Genomic DNA, 12,606 nt, shown 5'->3' with positions numbered 1-12,606 from the left:
TGGTGTCCCGCGACACCACAGTGCAGAGAGCAATCTTCGCGATCAGAAACACATGAGTCCACCAAAAAGGACAGAGAATCATCTAGGTTAGCACTGTCAGATCACTCAGAAAGAAGTTAGCAGTAACAAGACAACCCATAAAAGCATAAATCCATCAAAGTCTCACAACAAATGTAGTTGACACAACAGACTCAAACAAGGGAAAAGAAAAGAAAAGAGAAACAAAAGAAAAGAAAAGAAAAGAAAACAGAACCAGAATGACCAAGGAACTAGTCCTCATCGGTAGTAGCAGCATCATCACCAGAGTGTGTGAGCGAGCGGGAGCGTGGGCGAGTAGTGCAAACACATCCACAGCGAGAGAGAGAGTAGCGATGGCACTCCAGATGCTCTGAAAACTCTGAATAACATACCGCTGGAAAGCAGCAGCCTCCATGGGAACCTCTGGTTCAACGGGAAGATCAGGGAGAGGTGCTGAAATGCGTGTGGAGCGAGGTACCTGATCATCCTCGGAAGTGGAAGCACGAACTCTGGAAGAAGAACCACAAGACACTGTGATCAGGACTCTCCTATCTGGCTCAAAACGAAGCGCAGCGCATTCCGTGCCTATGTCAGTGCGTGCACGATCAGGGAGCTGAATCCGGAAAGAACCAGCTGCAGTGCGAAAAGACCACTGAAGGTTGTGGTTGATCCAAGAAGCATGGCGCAGGTGAGCCAGGTCAATAGCGCGGCGAGTCTTGACGATAGTGCTGTTCTCCGTGCTTATCCCAAAGTGCTGGAAGATAGGGGTTAGCAAGCTACCCACAGACTCAGTCCTCTGCGTCGTACCTACTCTAGAAAAGGGCTTGGCTTGCAAGGAAACAAGGTGATGAGCAAAAACGGCTCCCATGTTGACGTCAGTAGCGTGCGCAGAACTCCGGAAATGCTCAGCATCTGTCAGATCACCAATAGCAACATAGAGAAGAGCCAGCTCAGAGAGGCGCATCTTACCTGGAGCTGACTTGCACTGAATGGTGTTGCCTAGGTCGGGGAGAAGGCATCGCAGAACAGGGTGGCGCACGTCGGTCTGGGACGTAGTCTTCGAATCATAGCGGCCATTCCCGAAATGGGACCAGAATGCCTGCACATTGATCGTCTAAGTGGAAAGGCTAACTCTCGGGAGGTCCTTTCGAAACCCATATATAGCACACAGCTCGCGAAAGGGAAGCCTGTAACGAACTCCGCGGATCATGAAAGTCAGAGTGCCTTCCTGCGCGTTTGGAGCATGTTCGTTTGTGTAGTAGATGCAAACAGAGGCTAAAAACTGACGAACAAGGTCTGGAAACAGATCATATGGTCTGGTAGCCATAGTCCCCAATCCAAGCTTAGTCAACAAACGCAGGAGCTAAGAATCCAAACCCAAACGCCTCATATCCAAAATGTCCAAGAACCTGGTGGGGAACAGCTTCACATTCAGCCAGGCGTTGTAGAAGAAAGTGTCGTAATCATCCCAGTCATCTGAAATCATCCTGTGTAAACACTCAACACTCTCAGCAACAGCTCGAGATGGCTCGTCCCAGGTCCTGTGAGTGGTCATGCGCAGATTTTCCCGTTTAGGCCAAGGGAGCCTAATCCTCTCGTCAGGTGAGTCAGGGGCGATGGTGGTGGTGAAGCGGAGCGATCTCGTGGTGGTGCAGACGGTCGAAGATGGGAGGACGAGAACACCTCCAAGTCCTGGGAGTCATGGAATTTGACCATGTAGCGAGATCTTGGGAGCACCGCATTGATGATTGCGCGTTACCACAGGTCACCAACCAAAGCTTCGACGTGCTCGCCGAGGTTGAAAGTTACTGTGGCTGTTGATTGCGAGCTGGAGGCGGCGTCCCTGCATTGTCGTTTGTGTGGAGGCATCTGCCAAATAAGAAACAGAGCAAGCCAACAAAAGAGAAAGAATCTCAAGTTAGTGACCTTGGAGAACACAAATTGATCTACCCCAGCAAGTCTAGATAGCAACAGCAATGATTCCAGCAACACATGCAGTCAGAAATCACCCTAAATCCAAACCAAAACTTCTCATTTGAAAATTTTCGAAGTAAAATTGTCATGAAGAACAAATTTCTCAAATCTAGCCAAACAATCTGTTTAAAGTACATGGGGTGGTCGAAATATGCCCTAATAACTCTCTTGATTAAACAATCATACCTTAGGCACCGAAATCAAAAAATTCAGAATTCGAGTGGTTTACCTCGTTGGATTGGCAGAGCGATGGGAGAAACAGATAGAGGGTGAAAATCTGATGAGGTTAGGCTGTGGAATCACTCAAATCAGTGAAGATTTGAGCAAGTTGGGTTATGGTGAAGGTGGGTATGGCGAAGGTGTCGAGTGCGGCGAGGATGAAGGGAAAAAGGGTGTGAGGGTTTTAAATAAAAGTGGGAAAAAGGAGACTTACCTGTTTGTTAGTGACAAGCGACACTGATGTTGGTGTCGCGCGACACTTACATATCGTGTACCAAATCTCCTCGTGCCCGATCCGTTCCCGATTTCACTCCAGTTCTGGATTTCCGGTTAAACTAAATCCTAAATTTTTTTTTTTTTTGTAGGGTAACAAGTGACATGCGACACCGATGGTGGTGTCGCTCAACACCACCTCTGTTTCACCTAAGACACGAAAAGAAAAAAGAAAATCAACTGAAACAAAAGACTTATGTACAGACTCACTAGTGGATTGCCTTCCACCAAGCGCTTGTTTAAAGTCATTAGCTTGACTTGCCTTCCACCATCCAGAGGAACGATATGTCCATCTGGAATCTCAGCTTTGGCCCAGTAGTGCTTCACCCTTTGTCCATTTACTGTGAACTCCCTACTGCCATCTGGTGTGAGGAGGACGATGGCACCATAGGGGCGAACCTCCTTCACTATGAAAGGACCTGACCAACGAGAACGCAGTTTACCAGGAAACAATTGCAAACGAGAGTTATACAGAAGTACCTGATCATTCGGTTCGAATTGACTGGAGAGGATTTTTGAATCGTGATACGCCTTGGTCCTCTCCTTGTACAGCTTCGAATTCTCATAGGCATGGTGCCTGATTTCGTCCAACTCATTCAGCTGTATCAGTCTCCTTTCTGCAGCAGACTTGATGTCGAAGTTCATCATCTTTATTGCCCAAGCTGCCTTGTGTTCGATCTCCACTGGAAGGTGACAGGGCTTTCCATAGAGCAGGTGGAAAGGCGTGGTGCCTAGAGGTGTTTTGAACGCTGTCATGTACGCTCAGAGTGCATCGTCCAACTTCGCAGCCCAGTCCTTTCGAGTTTTACCCACTGTCTTCTCCAGGATCTCCTTAATCTGACGATTCGAGACTTCGACTTGTCCACTTGTCTGAGGGTGATTAGGGGTTGCAACTCGATGATGAACTCCATGCTTTCTTAGGAGTTTTTGATATACTCATATTTTGTCATGTTTAGAACTGCATTTTTGTCTAAGTATTGAGTCTCATGCATGCATTTAGCTAGTTTTGTTAGAGTTTGTCTTTGGTTCTAGCTTTGTTTAGGATTTGCATTAGGTCCTAGAGTGTCCTGCATTTTTGGAGTGTTCTCAAGTCATTTGGAGACTTTTGGGAGCAACTTGGACCCGGGATCATGGAGGAACCCTCACCTGTGTACAGCAACTTGGACCGATTGGTTAGGTGCAGACAAAACCCTCACTTTTAACGCGTGGGAAGAAGGACTTGCAATGCAATTCAACCTCCGGTGTCTTCATCAAGAATCAAGAAGAATGAGTCTAGTTTCCGGAACACTTAGAAACAGACGATTTGGAGCCATGAACTGGGAGATATCGCCATGGGAAGGAACACATGTCTCGCGGCCCGATCAGGTCTTACGCGATGTCCTCATAGATCCGACGAGACGGGGGTTTTTCCAATGTCACATGGGGTTGAGCCCTTCAACAAACTTGGAGCTACGGACGTCATCTAGGTCGTGGAAGTGGAAGATCGGAGTTCGGACTAGTGAGCAAGGAGTTATGAAGGATTTGATGCAAGCGGTCCACGTTCATACCGAGAAGGAATACCGGCCAAAATCTGGTCGGTATTACCTTGGAACCTTGACGTTTTTGGCTGACTTTTGGAAGCCAAGTTTCCGAAGAAATATCGACATCCTGCACCGACTGAATTCTGCTCGGTATTGATCCCTTGAAGTTATCCTTGACGCCGCACCGAGGTGAATTCGGCCGGTGTAGTGTCTCGGTGTAACCAGCCACAAATCGCCGAAGAAATATCGACCACCCACACCGACCAGAATCACCTCGATACATTCTCGCTTCATGACGTTTTTATGGACCTTTTTTGGGCCAAAACCTAGTTTGTCCTAGGTTGGCCCAGCAAGAAACCCTACCTATAAATATGTTTTAGTCATTATCCAAGAGACAAACTTTATTCTCTTTGTTTTCTTTGCCTCTTTTGTGAAAAACCTAAACTTTGTAAGAGAGATCTTCATTTTCTGGGTTTAATCAAGAGAGTAATTAGGGTTTAAAGCTGAAATTTATCATTATCCATCATCTTCATCTTCATTTTCCACCCATTTGTGAGTTTTAATCAGAGAGATTGAGAGATTTCTGTGTTTAAAGCTGCAAACCCATCACCATCTATCTTTTCCATCTCCATTTCTCATCATTAATCATGCCATTCTTCTCAACTTGCAAAGGTTTAAGAGAGATTAGTATGATTAGTGAGTAGTTTAGCTTAATGAGGTTCTAGATGTGTAGGTTAGGGTGCTAAGGTGTTAGATTAGGAGTGCTTAGGGCTTCTCAACTTGCAAAGGTTTAAGAGAGATTAGTATGATTAGTGAGTAGTTTAGCCTAATGAGGTTCTAGATGTGTAGGTTAGGGTGCTAAGGTGTTAGATTAGGAGTGCTTAGGGCTAGATTCATTGATTCATTTCTCTAAACAGTTGTTCTCTAGGCTAGATCCCTGCAAATCACTTGTGATCTAGATTCTGGAAATTTTATGCACCACAAATGTTTGATGAAATTCCTGAAAGAGCTGTATTAGAGGTTTAAGCAATTGCTGCATGATAATGTTTTGTTATTTGCTTGAATGATCTTTTAGAACTGTTTGTTAATGCTCATTGATCTATATATTTCACAAATGATGATCTGGTTTGAAAATGGATTAGTGTAGAGGTTAATGCCTTCATGAGAGGGTTAATCTAGATTAGAGTTCTAAATCACTTGAGTCATGTCTCATCATTTTCATTAGCATTCCTGATTTAGCATCAAAGCACCCTAGCCAACTATCATGTCTAGAATCTCATGCTTCCATCATTTCATATCATCACATCTTGTCATTTGCTTAGTTCTTGTTTGATCACTTCTTTAGTCATTAATCTTGTCTTGAGTTTTTAGTTGTCATTAATCAATCAAAACCTCACCTGTTTACTTAAATTGAGAAACTGATCACATAGCTTAGTGTCTATCACCACATTCTTGGATTGACAACCTCTTTTGTGCTACTTTGACAAGGGGATTGATAGCCCTGAGACCCATAAAGTCATGTCTATCAATTGGCGCCATTGCCAAATTGTGGATTGTTTAGCATTAAGCCCTGATCTGTTCTTGAGATCAAGTGCTTACTTTCTTGTTTTTACTGATTACTTTCAAGTTCTGTTTGTGATTTCAGGTGTATGAACACCAGGTCTAGATCAAGAAGCTGTGGTCCACCTTTCCCTCTCAACGACAACATCAATCTTTAGGTACCAAGGAGGAGACGGGACAGACGTGGAAGACAGATTGATCAGGCTGATATGGAAGAACAAAGAGAGCACGTGGTAGACATAGAACAACCAGTTCAGGAGCAACAGGCTCAGGGTAATGGAGCTGGTAATGGAGTTGGTCAAGGGTTAAATCAGGGTAATGTTCATCAGGAACAGGTGCACCACCAACAAGCTTATGTCCACCAGGGACAAGCTCCAGCTCATCAACAGAGGCATCAAGCCAATGTACAACAAAGGCCACAGGTGCACCACCAACATCAGCCCTTCCAACAACAGCAAAGGAGATATGAGCAACCACAAGTCTATGTTGGAGAGAATGACAGGGCCAATGCTCATCAGTATGGAGCTGGAATTCAGGCACCACCTGTGCAAAAGTGATATATTCATAAATTGCATCATTTAGTGTACATATTTTAGTCCAAATCATGTCTTATCTCATGCATTTAAGGTCTTTAAGCATTGTTTTAGGACTTAGGAGATTACATTAGGTCCAAGAGAGTTTTGCATGTTTTGGAGTGTTAAACAGGTGCTTTTGGAGCCAATTTGGAGTGGAGGATGTGATTCAGATGAAGAAATGGAGTTGGAATGATCAAAAATGGTGAAAAGGAGCAATTTTGGGTTTCTCGGCAATATGCTGTACTGAAGGTCGAAGATCCTCGGCCAAAATCCTTCCCGCGGGTAGCTTTCTCGGCCAAAAACACGTACCGCAGTCAAGTCTCTCGGCCAAAAATCCCGGATGCAGATACATTTCCGAAATCGCGTCACCGGAAGCTCTTTCCGGCCGATTCAGCTGTCGGAGTCTTCATAAAAGTTGGAGATAACTGCGTCAAGAGTTCAGAACAGTTAGAATCAAAGCATTTGGACCACGGATCTGAAAGATATGGTAATCGGAAGACAGACCTCTCTCGCATCCATTCCGGAGCAATCCGATACTCCTGAATGATCGCCTGTCCGGCGAACCTTCCGGTCCGATTCAGTTGTCGGGGGCTTCATCAAAGTTGGAGACGATTGGATCATGGTTCCATAGCAAGTGGAATAATGGAATTCGGACGCGTGAGCAGAAAGTTGAGCTCGTCGCAAGAAACCCCTGTCTCGCTGCCGTCTTGGGCCGACCCGATGAGCTCCGAAGAATGCAAAGGACGGCGCACTTCCAGGACGATTTAGTTTACGAGGCCTTTATGAGAATCAGAGATATTTGAGTCCTCGTTCCAGAACGTCCGAGATCATTCAATTCGGATCTATGAGCAAGAAGTTACCGTTTCCGGAATGGACACATGTCTAGACGCCTCTCTCTGATCGTGTAAATGCACTGCGGAGATGAGACCTCCAGGAAGCCTTCCACTTCTCAAGCGCCGATAGTTTCTTCACCAAAGATTGAGCTGAATGAGTTATCTTTCTCATGGAACTGGTTTTAGGTAATTTGGAGTTATGAGCTGAAAGTTAAACTGAACAGAAGAGAAGCTTGTCAATTCGGGTTTTAAGAGATGCAACTGTAAGCTAAGTGTTGTGTCCTACCTCGGCGTGAATACCTCGGCATGTATGCCGAGGAGGCATGTTTACGAAGCCTTGGGACTATACCTCGAGGTAGGACTTCGGTCTTTCAACACCAAGGCTCCCTTGATCACCAAAATGATCACAAAACGACTAAGTGTTGAAGCAGACCTTGGCGTGAACCCTTCAGCATGTTATGCCGAGCTCCTATGTTACACAAACCTCGGGTACCAAGCCCCTCGGCATGTTATGCCGAGGTCCTCATCTCTCCAACCCAGATCACAAACAAACCCTCTTCACGTTTCAAAGCTTTAACCGGATCAAAGGCCAAGTCTCATGCATGTTCTTCAAGTGTTCATCAAAGTTTCAACCCAGCACATGACCCCCTGGTGTATGGCCCTCGGTGTGAGACTTCTTCAGATGGCGAGGGGTGGCTCCAGCAACCCAGAAAGGGCGGATCAGTACCCAGTTTGTCCTGGGCTGACCCGGCCCACACCTTTTTATATAAATAGTTTTTAGAGACTAAAACCCTAGTTATCCATTATCTTATCCTTTATCTTAGTTTCTCTTTGGTTTCTCTTTCCTGATCTGTGTAAAACCGACGTGATTAAGAGATATCTAAGAGATTTCATTATCTTAAAGCTGTTTCTTATCATTTCATCATCTGATCTCAACTTCTAATCATGATTAACATCACCTCTTGCAAAGGAAATGGTGTGTTAATCATGATTAGTGAGTAGTTATCTTTTAAGCTTCTAGGTGTGTAGATTAGGGTGCTTAGATGATCGTTTTATGATGTTTAGGTTCTAGATCTTCATTTCCTTTCCTTAGTTAGCTGCTCTTAATGCTAGATCTTTGCACATCACTCTGATCTAGACCTTAGTCATTTCTCCACCCACAAGGTGTTTGATGAAATGTCTGAATGAGCTAAGCTAAGGGTTTATGCCTTTTTCATCATGGGAATGATTTGTTAAATGCATGAATGACATATTAGAACTGTTTCTTAATGCTCACTGATTCATATTTCACAAATGATGATTTGGTTTGAAAGTGGATTAGGGTAGAGATTAATGCCTTCATGAGAGGATTAGTCTAGATTTGAGTTCTAAGTTAATTGGTTTTGAGATCATGTGATTGCTTGTTGCTGCTTTCTGTGTAAGATTCGGTCTCTTTAAAATAGAAACCGTTTGGTCAATATTAGACTTGATACTTTATGCTTGTTGATTGCTTGATCTTGCTTAAGGTGAATTAATCTTGATTAAGTGATTTACAAAGAGATTATTGTCATGAGAGTGAATTAATCTGCTTTTGAAGTCTAGACTAAAGAGTAACTTGCACTGCATTATTGTTCATAGCATCATGAATGAATCTCTAAAGCACCCTAATCAATGATCACATCTAGAGGTTTAGCTTTCTCTTTGTTTTGAATCTGAGTCTTTGTTTTGTTGTCTTGTTGCTTGTTCTTAAATTACTGCTTGTTTTTGTTTGTTTTATGTTTTAGATCACCTTGTTACCAACTCATATGCTTGTTAGACTTGAATTAAGATAGCTCCTCATAGTTCTAGTGTCTAGAATCTCTCCATTTGGATTGATTCCTCAAGTGCTACAATGACATGAGTAGTTGAGGAATTGATCAAGGATTGAAAAATTCCTGCTATCAAAAACAACAACTTTGAAGTGAAGGCATCCTTGTTGAATATGGTCCAGAACTCAAAGTTCCAAGGATTAGCAATGGAAGATCCCTTGGAACACTTGGATCAATTTGATAAAGTTTGTGACCTGACCAAGATTAATGGAGTTTCTGAGGACAGTTTCAAGCTAAGATTATTCCCATTCAGTCTTGGTGACAAAGCTCACCAATGGGAGAAGAATCTTCCAAGAGGCTCCATTCAAACTTGGGAGCAATGCAAGCAAGCTTTCCTCTCTAAGTTCTTCTCCACCTCAAGAACTGCAAAACTGAGGAACCAAATCTCTAGCTTCAATCAGCACAGCAATGAGAGTTTTGGTGAAGCATATAAGAGATTCAGGAGCTACACAAACCAATGCCCACACCATGGATTTAGTGAAGCTTCCCTTCTCAGCACACTATATAGAGGAGCTCACCCCAAGATTAGAAACCAGCTGGATACTGCTTCCAATGGGAACTTTCTGGGAAAGGAGATTCATGCTGCTTTAGAGCTAGTGGAGAACTTAGCAATGAGCAATGACACTTATGGTGAAGACTATGACAGATCAAATAGATCTGAAGGTTCAAGCTCAGAACAGAGGCTTACTAGGGAAGTTAAGGAGTTGAGGAGTGAATTGGACAAGTTGAAATTCACCACACAGAAGCCAATACATTTTGTTGGAGAGTATGAGGAACCTTCTCAAATCTTTGAGAACATAAGTGAAGAAGGTCTCACCCAGGAGGACCTTAACTACATTGGGAATCAGAGGTTCCAGAGATATCAGTATGGTAATGCCAATCCAAACCTTTCCTACAGGAACACCAATGTAGCTAACCCACAAGACCAGGTCTATCCCAATTCTCAAGCTCCAAAGAATTTTGTTCCCAAGAACAACTTTCAAGGGTCATTCCAACCCAAAAATCAGTTTTCTCAGAATCAGAGTTTTGGTCAGCAACAGCAACCATTTCAAGGTCCTAGTTTCAGTTCACAGCAGCAAAAGGCACCACCAGGGTTTGGTCCTCCACAGTTCCAACAGCAAGCGCCTGTTCAACAACAGTTTCAGCCACCAACGGTTCAACAACAGCCACAGATGGGTTCAGATATGGTTGGTATTCTGCAACAACTACTTCAGGGTCAACAGATCTTTGCAAGCCAGAATGAAGCCAGAATGAAGCCATGCAGCAGGACATCAAGGAACTGAAGCAAAACCAGGTATCAAGCTCAAGGAACCAAGGTCACCTACCTGAAAAACCAGAACCCAACCCCAAGGAATATGCTAAAGCCATCACACTGAGGAGTTGAAAGGAGTTACCTGGTATTGAGAACAACAATGTGATCATTGAGGACAATGATCAAACTGAGGGGGAGGCAGCCTTAAAAGATGATCAAGTTGCTGAGAAACCAAGGACAGAAAAAGGTAAGGAGGTAGCAAAGGAACCTGACCAGAAAAGACATATGTGCCACCACCTCCATACCAACCCAAACTCCCATTCCCATGGAGGTTTAAGAAGCAGCTTGTATACAAGGCAAGAGCTGTATTTGAGAAGGCACTCAAGGAGACACCACTCACTATGCCTCTCATTGATGCATTCTTAATGATGCCAAAGATGGGGAAGTTCTTGAAGGATGCCATTCTGAACAAGACTAAAGAACTTCAAGGCATGGTGGTAAGTCATGAATGCAGTGCTATCATTCAGAAGAAGTCCATTCCTTGGAAGTTGACTGATCCAGGGAGTTTCACACTCCCTTGTGCCATTGGACCTCTTCTATTCTCTGGATGTCTTTGTGATCTAGGAGCATCAGTCAGCTTGATGCCATTCTCCATAGCAAAGAAGCTGGGCTTTAGAGTGTTCAAACCTGCAAGGATCATCTCTCTTATCCTTGCAGATAGATCAGTTAGATTGCCTGTTGGTATGTTGGAAGATCTACCTGTTAAGATAGGTGGTTTTGAGGTTCCAACAGATTTTGTTGTGCTGGAAATGGATGAGGAACCAGTTGATCCTCTTATCTTAGGCAGGCCATTCCTGGCCACAGCAGGAGCTATTATTGATGTGAGAGGTGGGATCATAGAGCTTCAACTTGGGTCTGAGAAGCTTAAGTTTGATGTGAATGAAATGATGAAGAAGCCAACAATAGAAGGGCAATGCTTCTATGTTGAAACAATGGATGAGCTTGCTGATGAGCTTTTAGAGGACTTAAACACAGAAGATCATCTTCAGATAGCTTTAACAAAAGAACCTGGAGACCATGGCTATCTTGAGGATGAAGCTTTGGAGCTCAAGAAGTTTTTAAACTCTCACAAACCAGAGGGGAGCACCAGTTATTACTTGAACTTGCACTATGAAGGTTCAGAAGCTAAATAGAAGCTCAGAAACGCCAAGGGTTTGCATTCATACCGACCAAAATTCAGTAGGTGTGTTTGCTCAGTGTATTCAGGTTCAAAAGGCCGAGAATATATCGACCTGTACACCGAGCAAAATGAGGTCGGTGTCAGCAAGAAGGGCCAGCACCGAGGGACATTCAGTCGATATTCAGCTCGGTGTGGAGGATGACAAAATGCCGAGATTATATCGACCAGCCACACCGAGTAGGTCGGTGTCTCAGAGTTCTGTGCAAGGAGATGAAGTCTTGACCCACACCGAGGTGTGTTCAGTCGGTGTGCAAGCTCGGTGTGAGAGGGTACAAAATGCCGAGGAAATATCGACCAGCCACACCGAGGTGATTCAGGTTGGTGTGAACTCGGAGGCCAAGGAGGAAATGGGTTCTCAAGGGAGTTCTGAGGTTGTTCAGAAGCAATGCGACAAGGCTAAAGGTGAGGCACAAGCAGAAAAGCCACAACAAGCCTCACTAGATGCATTTGACAAGGATTGGGATGAATCTAATGCACCCCCTGTTGAGCTCAAGCCTCTACCAACAGGGCTCAGGTATGCTTTCTTGGGCTTAAACTCCACATATCTAGTGATCATCAATGATAGCTTATTAGAGCATGAAGAGAGTGCATTGCTTAGTGAGATAAGAAAGTTTAGGAGAGCCATATGATACTCTTTGGCTGATATTAGAGGGATCTCTCCTGACATATGCACCCACACGATACACCTAGAGGACCAATCTATGTCCTCTATTGAGCATCAACGACGTCTTAACCCAAACCTCAAGGAGGTAGTTAAGAAGGAGATACTCAAGCTCCTTGAGGCAGGGATAATTTACCCAATCTCTGACTCAAGGTGGGTATCTCCTGTTCACGTTGTGACCAAGAAAGGTGGGATCACAGTGGTTAAAAACGAGAAGAATGAGCTGATAGCTGCTAGGACTGTAACAGGACACAGAATGTGTATAGACTATAGAAAGCTCAATGCAGCCTCTAGAAAGGATCATTTTCCTTTGCCTTTCATTGATCAGATGTTAGAGAGGCTTGCAAACCACCCTTTCTTTTGTTTTCTTGATGGGTACTCGGGTTTCTTTCAAATCCCCATAGATCCCCGAGATTAAGAGAAAACAACATTTACTTGCCCTTATGGCACATTTGCATACAGGCGCATGCCTTTTGGTCTCTGTAATGCTCCTGCCACATTTTAACGTTGCATGATGCATATATTCTCTGACATAATTGAAGAAAAGGTGGAGGTGTTCATGGATGATTTTAGTGTCTATGGCTCCTCCTTCTCGGATTGTCTATCTAATTTGTCACAGGTCTTGGAGAGATGT

At 44.0% G+C, this 12,606-nt stretch overlaps 1 non-coding gene across 1 annotated transcript; it reads right to left on the bottom strand.

Annotated features, from left to right (window-relative positions):
- Window positions 1-9,187: 9,187 nt before the first annotated feature.
- On the bottom strand, window positions 9,188-9,294 carry LOC112085615. The gene has a single exon (XR_002898916.1). It is a non-coding gene; the product is annotated as a small nucleolar RNA R71 (small nucleolar RNA).
- Between the last annotated feature and the right edge of the window lie 3,312 nt (window positions 9,295-12,606).

This window comes from Eutrema salsugineum, unplaced genomic scaffold (genome assembly GCF_000478725.1).
Source record: "Eutrema salsugineum unplaced genomic scaffold, Eutsalg1_0 scaffold_3, whole genome shotgun sequence".
NCBI lineage: Eukaryota > Viridiplantae > Streptophyta > Magnoliopsida > Brassicales > Brassicaceae > Eutrema > Eutrema salsugineum.
This window is presented reverse-complemented; position numbering and strand designations above follow the sequence as displayed.